Source organism: Lynx canadensis, chromosome A2 (assembly GCF_007474595.2).
Source record: "Lynx canadensis isolate LIC74 chromosome A2, mLynCan4.pri.v2, whole genome shotgun sequence".
Taxonomy (NCBI): Eukaryota; Metazoa; Chordata; class Mammalia; order Carnivora; family Felidae; genus Lynx; species Lynx canadensis.
The window spans coordinates 92913392-92927315 of NC_044304.2; positions in this window are offsets into that span (position 1 = coordinate 92913392).

Here is a 13924-nt window from a genome sequence, read left to right on the forward strand (position 1 = left end):
AAAAATCTAAAAGACACACATTTTCAGGGCAGACCAGAACTGAAGAGGCAGGTTATAGCAAATCCACTACAGGTCCCTGTCAGCTATAGTATAGTCAAACAACATGTATTTGTCAAAAGTCCCATTAACCAGTGGGCTCCTGGACTGTGCACTCAATCTATATCCCTACCCCAGACATAAAATTCAACACTGCAGATATTTACCTAATAATATTCACATAACACACTATATGGTGAGCACCACTTTAAATCTTTAATTCATATCCTCATAACAACTCTGTGAGATAAGGTTACTATTAAACCCATTTTGTACTTGAGTAGGCTAAGGCACTGAGAGGTTAAGTGGCTTGCTTAAATTCATACAGCCTAACAGGTAATAGAGGAAAAATTTAAACTTAGGCAGTCTGTCTCTAGGACCCACAGTCTTAGTACACCAGCACAGAGTTTCCTTATCTGGCCTTTCTAACTCTGTTTTCCACCACTGAACCCATAGATACCTTCTGGTAACAAACCCTCTGCCCATGGCTTACCCTTTTCATTCTGTCTGATTTACACTTGAAAACCCACCTGTTGAGAATCTGTTATGGCAAGAGTGATCAGACCTCCAATTTGTCCAAGATATGTGGAGTTTATGCCTGTTATACCGGCATGATAATAGCACACATTCCCCCTGCCCCATTAAATCTCAAGTGTCCCAAGGTGATGATAAATTATATGACCATCCTAGTCATGACTGACTTGAAAACTCTATCAATATCTTTTATCTGGAAACTGCCATCAAGCTGCATGCTTTAAAATTGAGGCTGCGGGGCGCCTGGGTGGCGCAGTCGGTTAAGCGTCCGACTTCAGCCAGGTCGCGATCTCGCGGTCCGTGAGTTCGAGCCCCGCGTCGGGCTCTGGGCTGATGGCTCAGAGCCTGGAGCCTGTTTCCGATTCTGTGTCTCCCTCTCTCTCTGCCCCTCCCCCGTTCATGCTCTGCCTCTCTCTGTCCCAAAAATAAATAAACGTTGAAAAAAAAAAAAATTAAAATTGAGGCTGCAAACCACCACCCACTGCCAAGGTTCTGCAACATAGCCAGCTGTGACCTTGGGAATGGTCATATAATAGATTGTTATTCCTCTTGTCTATGAAAATGAGGTCATAAGTCAACAAAGGACATCATGGAATATAACATGGTATTCAATCCACCCTTATATCTAAAAGCCAAAATTGGATCAAATTTACACACACACACACACACACACACACACACACACACACACACGCTGCAGGAATAAGGGAAAAAGGACGGCACTCTCATAAAATTCAAAACCTCAGACTCGCACAGAAACCTATTGGAACTAATAACCAAGTTAGAGTTGAAGGACACAAGATCAATACACAAAAATTAATCATATTTTGATACACTACCAATGAACAACTTAAAAATCAAGAAGCAGTTATACTTACAATAGCATCAAAAAGAATAAAATACTCAAGAATAAATTTAACCAAGGAAGTACAAGACTTATACACTAAAAACTACATAATAGTGATAGAAAGATTTAATATTGTTAAGTTGGCAAGACTCCCCAAATTGAACTACAGATTCAATTTAATCCCTACCAAAATTTCACCTGTCTTTTTGGAGAAATTGAAAGCTTATCCTAAAATAAGGAGAAGTATCCCAGGGGCTTTAGGGTCCACTATCATAAGAAGATGGTTCAACTATTTCAACTGGGAGCATCTTCCCCTACTATGAGCACTAGGCTACAGTGGACCACTCTTCTTTGCTGGTCCTTCAGGACTACCATTTTTGTTTTTTTCATTCTGAATTCTATCCTTTCAGGAGGCTATTCTTTTATTGTCTTAGGAGAACCATTTTTCTTATCATCTAAAATCGTATTGGGTCACCGATTTCAGCAATACCCTATATATTAAAAAGAAATAAATAGAAATCTAGAAGCACAAAATAGTGTTTCTTTAATTACATTTTTGGCTACAAAAACATTTTACTTCTCTTTTAATATACTTTTGGTGGATAAGTCCCTAAAACCAAATTATTTACCCATTCATTATTAGTTTATACACACACACACACATACACACACACACATTTAAATTTGTAGAACTTAAATGTTAAAGGCACAAAAAGGAAAACAGTAAAAAAAAAAAAAAAAAAAACCTCACATTTCCCTTTCTCAGATACTTAGTTCCTCACACTAGAGGCAAGAATTTTTAAGTAATTTCTTGAGAGCAAAATTACTTTTCATCTTTAGTCTAACATCTGGAAATCTAAATGTCTAAAATACCTGTGAAAGAAGTTTCATAAAGAAGAAATGACTGATAGAAAAGATTTGTTTCTTCTTTTTTTCCATTTACCTTAAAGGTCTATGATTTGTGCAGCTAGCAGAGTCATTAAAAAGCTGTTAACATTTCTGTAGTCAAATGGATCATGGTACCGATAAAACAGTCCAGACTCTGTAATTTTATAAATAATGATGCTTTTGGCCGTGAAGCTAAAGGCATTGAGATGTTCTGCTTCATCTTCAGGTTTACTTCAAAAAGATTTATTAAACTTCAAAGAGTTTCTTTTGCTATTTTTTAAAATGATAAACATTCTTTCATATTCCAAAGTGGCTAACTCTAAAGATGGAGGGCACTCCTGAGCCATGTTGATACACTAGTCTGTATTTTGAGGTTGACCAGAATATCCACAGTTATTTATAAACACCCCCTAGAAATCATTGCCAGTCAGGCAATAATTAGTGGGAATATCAGGTTTTAGGCCTAATAAAAAATTGTAATATATAAAATATAGCTACTATTCATATAATCTCTAAACCCTTGGGAAATTATTTAAAACATCCTTAATGTTACAGTTTGATACAATTGAGAAGAAGTATTCCACCCAGAATTTTAGAATGATCAACTTTCCTGATTTCTAAAGAGTTCTCATGTGAATAGATAAAATATACAAGTTTTCATTCCATTTTACAAGAGAAGAATGTCATTTCCAGCTGTATCATAGCTTATGAAAATTAATTTAACAAAAATTAAATTGCTCACCAGTTACTGTGTGGCACTTCTCTAATCAGACTGCAATCACTGTATTTTTCCAGAAGATTAAGAAATTGCACACATTATTCAGTGATGTCCTTTATACCTGAATGGGCACCAATGAATCCAGAAAATTGAACACAACTGAGATAAAAACTGATCATTTTTAGAGAATCTACAATGTTGTTTAAACGATTTGGATTTGTGTTAGAGACATAACATCTAACACTACTAATCTAGAGCAGAACCCAAAGAAATCCTGAAAGCATATAGGTCAAAGGGACCCTATGCAAACAATTCACTTTACATAAAGTTTAAGTCAAGGAAGTTAAGTGATTTACTCAAGGTCAAGAAACTACTTAATGGCTAAACCAGATTATTTAAATAGAGAAATAAAATGAAGTCAACAAAGCAGCTTTCTAAACCCTAGGTTTTTCAGTGGTGTGGCATACATACACTAATAGCTGTGATCCTACCTTGTCAAAAATTTGGGTTTTCTTCAATTTTTAATGAAAACACACAAACTTTCAAAACACACTTCAGTAAATATTATATTTCGTATCACAGGGAAATTCTTCAATTCCCCTTTTAGACTTTCCTCATTTTGGAATATTTCCTGGTACACAGTGGACACAGTAAAAATTAACTGAATGAAGGAGCACCTGGGTGGAGCAGTTGGTTGAGCATCGGACTTCAGCCTAGGTCATGATCTCACTGTTCCAGAGTTTGAGCCCTGAGTCTGGCTCTGTACTGACAGCTCAAAGCCTGGATCCTGCTTCAGATTCTGTTTCCCTGTGTCTCTGCCCCTCTCCCACTTATGCTCTGTTTTTCACACTCTCAAAAATAAACAAACATTAAAAATTTTTTAAAAAATTAACTGAATGAAGAAACGTAAACTTAAGAAATCAAATTTCATGATTCCAAATATAAGCTATTTTCACATGCTTAAATGAAATGTAAGAAATGCCAGAAGAGATTATTTTTTGTTAGTTTAATGTGGGAACATTATCACAACAGAACAAATCTCTATTTTTAGGCTTTTGTAAAACCACAATTTGATATGAATGCAATGTTAGAAAATGACAGGATTTGAAACCTAATATAAATGTGCCACAGGGGACCAGCAATAGGGAAGGAAAAACTTTTTCAAGTGTGATCAATAGCAAAAATTATGAAGTTTGCATTCACAAAGTACAAAATGGCCCAAACTTACATTTTCTTCTTACTTCCAAGGATGCCACGCTGTGGAAAACAGAGCTCAGGGTTTGAACTTAGTACACTGTCTTTATTCTTTCCAATATCAGGCTGTGATATACACAGAGGTTCCAACAAGTAAATAATATTTCTTTAAGAAGCAGGCTATTTTTTCACTGAAATTGGAATATTTTTGCTGAACAATACAATGGATGTGTGAAAAGATTTGATAATAAAAAGCTTACCCAGCAGTAGGTTACAACACCTCTCCTACTGAAGTCTAACTTTATGTGGTGGCATCTTGAAGTCTAACTTCAAGATCTCTTGGCTTCCCAAGAAGCCATATAAATTTCCCTACTGTTTCAAAAATGCCCTTTACGTATATATATTTAATCAAGAGATAGAAAAACAGATAAAGAAAAAAGACTTAAAGTATTTTTGCTTACGGGGAGCCTGGGTGGCTTAGTCAGCTAAGCATCCAGCTCTTGATTTTGGCTCAGGTCATGATCTTACGGTTTGAGAAATGGAGCCCAATGTCAGACTCTGCCCCGACAGCCTGCTTGGGATTCTCTCTCTCCCCATATCTCTTCTCTGCCCCTGCCTCCCTTGCACCCACCCCCCCCCTCAAAAATAAACAAAACTTAAATAAATTTTTTAAGGTTTTTTTGCTTAAATGGGTCCAATTACCAAAATTGTATGATCTCTAAAATTTTTTGACAAGGATACTAATGTTTCACAGGCATACAAGATCATGGAATATCTATCACTAAAACAATAAACTATGACATAAATTCCATGGACATTTCCAACATTAGGAGTCATTAGACTCCTCAGATAACTCTCAGAGAACAAGCTGGTCTTCTTATTCCCTAGAAGAAAGCTCTTTAGAGGTTTCTCTAAAAGGTCAAATATGTTTTCCACACTAAATGTGGGAGACAAGACTCCAGAGAAAAGAAACAAGCATTATCAACACTATATGTTGATATTTTGTGTTTCATATTATTTTCAAAAGCTACAGTTCTGCCTCCCCATAAACAGTATAAAAATGACATTAAGAAGTATTAGGGATAGGGGCGCCTGCGTGCCTCAGTCATTAAACATCTAATTCTTGGTTTCAGCTCAGGTCATGATCTCAGTTTGTGGGTTCAAGCCCTGTCAGTGCACAGACTTCCTGAGATATATTCATTCTCTCTCCCTCCCTCCCTTTCCCCCCCCTCTCTCTCTCTCTCTCTCTCTCTGAAAATGAACTTAAAAAAAAAAAAAAGAAGTATTAAGTATATAAATCAGGAAACATGCCAACAAAAAAAAAAAAGTCATTTCAGATCTCAAGAAGTGGATATTCAGGATCTTATTCTTTTCTATTTAATTGGTTCATAATTTTAAAATCTCAAGACTAGTTAAAATCAACTATCTCTCATTGCATTAGCTGTTATGGATTGAAATTCCTTTTTTAAAAAAAATATGTTCACCTTATCTAATAGTTTTCACATGTACATTTTTGTGTAATAATGAATATCTTGCCTATTTATTAAAATTTTTTAAGGAATTAAATATCCTTAAATTTACCTAAAAATGGTTTTATGCTTAATAGAAATACAAAGAAATGTATTATTTATAATAATTATCAGTTTAACAATGTAATGCTATTTTAGAGTTTGAGACTATTTTTAATTCACAAGAAAATTACATTACAACTTAAAGTATCCCAGGATCTGACTTAGAGTTTTGAAAAACCACCCAGTGCATGTTAGAAAATATAATGAAGACATAATAGGCATGTCAACTGTAGACCCTGATACTACCATTCCAATTATAGGAATTCTCCAGGGTTTCCAGGTTACATCCAGAATGAGAAAAGCAGAGATTGACAAGCCACACTTTTCTGATCTCCTATCACTTTTCAGAATGTGTTAAATATTGCAATGAGGAATCATTTTAATGGTCTTTCACCTGGGAATCATCTTAATTCCTTTCAAGGACATAATGCAAAATTCACTAGAAGCTGATATTATAAGAGCTATTAACAGGACAAGGGTTTCCATGAACAGAAGTTTCCAAGTGACCAAAGACAAGAGTTAAAGTCTTGCAGTGGAAACTTCAATAACAGAAAAAAAGATTATGGAAGTTGGTTAGACAATCTCTTTTTTGTTTTTGTCTTAATTTACTGCTTTATTTTGCAAAATTTTAAACTTAGAAGTCGACAGACAACATATGAATTCCTGTGTACTTTTTTTATTGAAGTATAATTACAAGTGTTCTGTTAGTTTCAGGGGTACAATATGATGATTCAACAATTTTATACATTACTCAGTGCTCATCACGATAAGTGTACTCTCAATTGACTTTATCCATTTTTCCCATTACCCCCTCCCCACCCACCTCCTCTCTGGTAACCACCAATTTGTTTTCTGTATTTGAGAGTCTATTTTTATGTTTGACTGTTTTTTGTTTGTTCATTTGTTATGTTTCTTAAATACCACATACGAGTGAAATCATACAGTATTTTTCTTTCTCTGATGGACTTATTTCACTTACCATTATACCCTCTAGGTCCATTCATCCCATTGCAGATGGTAAGATCTCATTCTTTTCTACGGCTAGGCAATCTCCCAGTATGTGTCTGTGTGTGCGTGTCTGTGTGTGTATCTTCTTTATCCATTCATCTATGGATGGACACCTGAGTTGCTTCCGTATCTTGGCTATTGTAAATAATGCTGCAAAAAAACAGGGGTGTAGGGGTGCTGGAAAAATTGGACAGCTATTTGCAAAAGAATGAATCTGAACCACTTTCCTACACCATATACAAAAATAAATTCCTAGAAGAAAGCTAGGCAGTAGTTTCTTTGACATTGATCACAGAAACATTTTTGTAGATATGTCTCCTCAAGCAAGGGAAACAAAAGCAAACCTCAACTATTTAAAGTACACCAAACTAAAAGGCTTTTGCACAGTGAAAGGAAACCATCAACAAAACAACAAAGCAACTTACTGAGTGGGAAAAGATATTTGTAAATGATATATCAGATAAGGGGTTAATATCAAAAATATATAAATTATACAACACCAAAACACCCATTTGATTAAAAATGGGCAGAGGACCTGAATAGACAGATTTCCAAAGAAGACATATAGATGACCAAGAGAGACACGTGAAAAGATGTTCAATACCACTAATCATCAGGGACATGCAAATCAAAACAACCATGAGCTATCACCTTATGCTCCATGCAATGCTGGTGGGAATGCAAAGTAGTGCAGCCATTGTGGAAAACAGCATGGAGATTCCTCAAAAAATTAAAAATAGATCTACCATATGATTCAGTAATTCCACTACTGGGTATTTACCCAAAGAAAACAAAACATTCCTCCTCTCTCTCTTTCTACATGCACACACGCGCACACACACACACACACACACCCCTTACATATATAGACACATATATACCTACATGTATACATATATACACACAGAGACATAGGTATCTACACACACATATACATATAAATGTCTGTGCACAAACACATACATAGAAAGAGAGATCCTTCTATTTTTCTAAGCCATCTTAAAGTAGGTTGTAGGTATGACATTTCAACCCAAAGTACTTAAAGTCTCAAGAACAGTAACATTTTCACAACCATAATACTGTTATCACACTTCAGAAAATCAACATTAATACATTCTCATCCAAGAAGAAATCTTTACTAAAATTTCCCTACTGTTTCAAAAATGTCATTTATATCTTATTTTTTTCCTATCTAGTATTCAATTAATATATATGCTTTGGATTTGGCTACGACATCTCCTCAACTTCCTTGAATCTAGAACAATTCCTCTTCCTCCCTTTGTTTTTGATGCCATTGAATTCTTTTGAGTCTAAGTCAGTTGTCCTACAGAAGAGTTCACTCACATTTTCAATTCATCTGTTAAGATTCAGATCAAACTTCTCTAGGAAGAACACCACTCTGGTGACACTGTGTACCACGGTGTCACAGTAGAAACAGTCCCTTCATAGGCAATGGCAAGTTTCATTAAGTTTCTGTCGTAAAGGTAAATTTACCCTTTTTAATCAAGGAGTAATTTGGGTGCTGGAGATGGACTGATTTTCTATGTTTAAACCAAATTGGAAGTTACAAAATTGTGACTTTCTAATCCTATCCTCTTCCATTTTTATTAGTTGGCATTATTTTGTAAAGAAGAGCTTTCTACATTCTATCTTTTTACTCTATCTTTACTATTGTAATTCATTTTTTTTCTGTAGCATCACTATGACCTGATGTTTCTTCTTAACGTATTCAGTATGTTATAATCTTCTACCATCATTAGTCTTTTTGAAGCTCCATTTTGCCAAATTTGGACTGCTTTGTGCTAGCTCCCGCATTCTTTTGACCTGACTCTATTTTTGAGTCTTTTTCATGCTCTCTGTCATAACGAGATGTTCCAGGCTCAATTTGTCCTTTCCTTGCCCAAATATGAAATCAATCATTTTTCTAAGAAGTCCAAATTCCTTTTTGTAAGAAAGTGTATTTAGAAATCACCAGATTGTACTGCTAGTTGTTCATTCCAACTGGGTTGTCATTGCTTCTAGACGCTTTTAGCAACAGAGCTTAGAGAGCACACACACACACACACACACACACACACACATACACACACATACACACACACACACACACAGTTGAATTAGATGTTTATATTCATATACACATTGTTGAATTATATATATGTATGTATTGAATTATGTATATTTGTTGAAATATATATGGGATTATACATATAAGCACTGAATAGGAATATATATAGACACATAAATATACATATATTTTTTCAACAATATAGGGTTCTTACCTTTTTAGTAAAAACCAAGCAAGAGCATACACGTTTGCTTTATGCTGCAATCCATACGGCATAATTCTAGAAATACAGCACCATACCACTTCTAACAGCAAATACACTAAATCAAGTTGAATAATATTTATAGCTGTTGGGTTTTTTATATGACCTCGAATATATCCCACTAAAAACATACAGCTAATTTCTAGTTTGTTGCACTGTGATGTGAGATTGAAATTTACATTTTTTTCTGTTATATAGAATTTATTTTGGTCAACTTTTGTAAATGTTCATGTGCTCTTAACAAGTCTGACATCCTTAAGATCTACCTTACTAGTGACATTCCTTTGACCCTCTAAATACATACTCATTTTTATCTGTTTAACCTGTATTCCGACTAAGAATGCCATTTTAAAGTCTATTTACGATCACTTAATGACTGTCCTTTTTTTTGTCTTGTGAAGTTTTTGCCTTTTGGTGCAATGAGCTCTGTAGTGTTTTACCAATAATGTGAATTTTAGCCTTTACTTTGTAATGTTTCCTACTCCTCATTTGTTCCTTTTGGCCTACTTTCTCCTTTGTTAGATACCAGTATGACAGCCTCTACCTTTTTACTGTTTGCATTTATCTGTTGCTGTACCCTTGCCTATCGCTTTTTAGCCACCCTTAACCACTTTATTTTACAGTTTAACTGTGCTTTGTAAGTCAATATGAAAATCCTTCCCTTTTAATAAGTGAGATAAGCCCATTTATATTTGTTGTTACAATTGCTATGTTTGGGCTATGTTATGCTATGTTTACTGTGTGTACTTTGTTATATTACTATTTCTAATTTATTTTTTTGAGGTTTTGTTGTGTTTCTTTGTTATTTAGTAAAGTTGTATTATTGCTCTAGTAGTTACCTTTGTATTTATGCATTTGATAATGCTTCAGGTCTTTTTTTTTTTTTTTTTTCCTAAATACACATCTAATGCTAGGATTAACTAACTTTTGATAATATCATTTTAGTACTATTTATTAACTGTTTAGCAATAAATGAGTCCATTCTACATTTGTCATTCTCCTTTTATCTCCCTCCCAACTTTAGTCATGTTTTCTATTTGTAACAACCTATAAATTAACATACTGGCCTTCAACACTTGTCCTCACTTTAATTTTCTTAGATTCCCACTTAAATAAAGTGATTACCTTTTCTCAAGTTCCCCAGTCATGACTTAATTAAATGAAGGTCTCAGTCTCTAGGTGCCTCAAAAAGGTTTATGAGTACAGTATCCCGTGGTTGTTTTTTTTTTCATTTTTTTCCATGGTTAAGCCATGTGATAGCCTTGATATATTAAGAAAACCATGACAAAATAATCTTTGACTCAAAATTTCCTTCCTTTATTTTCTTTAAAAAGTACACCATTGCTACCTGGTAATAACTGTTAAAGCTCTGAGAATTTACCTTCTGGGAAATCAGTACACTAGGTAACCACTGTTCTATGGGTGCTTACAGAAGACATCAGACTCCTGGACCAAACTGCTTTATTACGGCACAGCAAGAGACATGACCATCAGTGTATTTGCATCACTTCCTCATGTCCCAAGTCCAACAGGGATGATGACGACAGACCCAGGCAAATTCCTGAATAAAGTGTGGTTTATATTATTGAAGAAAAAGCCTGAGCCTAGAGAACCTAGACTGTTCACAATGGATAGTGGGCATGCTTGCCCTTTGCTCTTAAGGGAGATACTACGTTTATCTTTCAAAGGTATTTACTATACAAACATCCAGGAATAGAATTTGGAACAAAAGACAGAGCTTCTGCTTTTAACACATGCAGACACATAAAAGATGCACTGAGAATTGTCTCCCATTATTACCTCGATTTGTCCACTGCCAATCAAATTTTGTTGGTATACAGGATCCTCAGAGATTTTAGTGATGTCATGTATCTTACTTAGTCATGGATATAAAGCTATGATTCTGTAGCTTCAAGAAATCTATTTTAGAAAAAGCTTGTATGAGTGACAAATCTCTTTTCCCACTCTAACAGTTAAAAACTTGTGTTTTCCCTTCTCTTTTGACTCCACAAGACTTGGGGTCATGTATGTCATGACAAACAGTAGGAGCATCACCGTGAGAATTGAAATGGTTACCCAGAAAGCTGCATTTTAGCTTCCTCTTAAAATCACTCCATCAATGACCAAGGTATGAGTCAGAGCAATTAATTCAGAAACTCTGTGTTGGGGATCTAGATGGAAGGACATTTTAAAGTCCCCAGGTGATTCCAAAGTGCAGCAAAAGGTTGAGATTGTGTTCTGGTTTCAACCCACAGATAAAAACCTGAGTACCAAAGGAATAAAACCTGAGGGTCATGGGAGGTAATATTTACTTTAGCACTGTTTTGTAATGCCTTTTTCCTCCTTCATAAAGTAGAGACATTGAATATTTTTCTTTAAATATGTAACAAGAACCTGAGACAGAAAAATAATGATTTTCTTATTCAGTATGCTTTCAGGTATTACAGACAACCTCTTCAGTGGTTTAGCTAATAACAGAAATAACAGCATTTAAATGTTCAAAGTTTTCATGTGGGTGGGGGAAAAAAGAGGTATTTTAAACTTCAAAATGAATATGGCTTGCCCTGGAAGTCACAGCTATTGCAAAGCACTTTAATTATTTCAGACAACTCGTCTATTAGATCAGTAGGATAGCTAAACATTCCTCACTCCATAATTTGGGAAGAAAAATGGGTACTTCAAGATAAAGAATTCACTCCTTAGCTTTCAGCTTTAGGTGAAGAGTTACATTGTTCCCTTTAAAAAATAAAATTCTCTATGTGTTTAGAGTGTATCTTACAGGATGCTGGCCAACTCACTTTGGCAGAGATACATGCAGCTAAAATTGCTTCTCTCTTGCTAATACTCTATATTCAGCATTTTCCTGATAGGCATACTCTTGGAAGAAACCTTCAGACATACACTGAATTATTCTGTGAATAAAATATTTAGTCTTAGAGCCCTCAACCCAGACTTGACTTACTGACTTCAATACTGCTGACTCTCCACTGTTCATACCAACAGACTTCCCATATAGCCTTAGCCTTTAATAATAAGTAAAGCACTTAGCTACCCATGGAAGACTATTAGGCATTGCCATGAAATGTATAAAATATCTGTCAGGAAACTGAAGTGAAATGATGCAAAACCCATTGAACAAGTATACCCAGATAATCCAATTCCATTGCAAGAGTACTGGCAAACACAGAATACTCACAAAATAAAAAGCGTGAGTCCAATCAGAAGACTGGGAATATTTAAGAATTGTACAAAAGCTACTGAATTTACATGACAGTAAGACTAAAAGTTATCCTGAATTTTATTTACGTGCCAAATTTTCCCTAAAAATTCAAAGTCCGTTAAAGCTCATCAAATTTTATAAAAACAGAAATGGTGCATTGTTACTACCTTGTGTTTTAGAGAAAAACGGTTGATTAGAGATTAACTAATGGTCAAAACAGACCACTATCTGGAGCCAGTCAGGCAGTTTTTTAATACATTAATGTTAGATGATTTGGCAAAGGCAGTCAAAGTAAGTGTAGAGTAAAAATAAGGAACATATACAGTAAACATATGTTAGCAAAAAATAAAAAATAAAAGTAAAAAAACACACACACACAAAACCACAAGCTCATTATAAATACACAAGAGAAAAATAAACAAACAAATAAATAAATAAATAAATAAATAAATAAATAAATAAAAAGTTGATTAGAAGAGTTAATATTTTGAAGAACTTTTAGTTAAATAAATATCCTTCCTGGTTCAGTATCTACAAATCAGTGTGATTATACCACATCAACAAAATGAAAGGTAAATAACTATACGATCATCTCAGTAGATACAGAAAAAATACTGGAAAAATTTAACATATATTCATGATAGAAACCCTCAACAAAGTGGGTTTAGAGGGAACATACTTCAATGTAATAAAGGCCATATATGACAACGCACAGCCAACATCACACTCACTGGAAAATAATTGACACCTCTCCCTCTAAGACCAGGAACAGGACAAAAATGTGCATCCACTCTTGCCAGATGTTGGACTTTCATCCAACATAGTACTGGAAATGCTAGCTACAGCAATCAAATAAGAAATAGAAACAAATTGGTAAGGCAATCAAAGGGGCAGAAGTTAAACTGCCCCATTTGTAGATGATGTAGTGTTATTTATATATATATATATATATATATATATATATATATATCTAAATACTCCACCAAAAAACTACTAGAAAACATCAATTAAGTTATACAAAGTCAATATACAGAAATCTGTTGCATTTCTATACACTGATAATGAAATAGCTGAAAGAAATTAAGAAAACAATCCCATTTATAGTGCACCAAATATAATGAAATATCTAGCAATAAATTTAATCAAAGAGGTAAAAGAATGAATACTATAGGACACTGATCAAAGAAACTGACAATGAGACAAATAATGGAAAGATATTCCATGCTCATGGACTGGAAGAATTAATATTGTTGCAATGCTCAAACTTTCCAAAGCAATCTACAGATTCAATGCAATCCCTATCAAAATACCAGAGCATTTTTTAAATAACTAAAACAAATACTAAAATTTGTGTGAAATGACAAAAGACTCTGAATAGCCAAAGCAAGGTTGAGAAAGAAGAACAAAGCTGAAATATCACAATTCCATATTTCAAGATATATTATAAAGTTGTTGAAATCAAAACAATATGGTACTGGCATAGATGAATGGGACAGAATAGAGTACCCAGAAATAAACCTATGGTTATACAGTTATTTAATCTACAAACAAGGAGGTAAGAATATACAATGGGAAAAA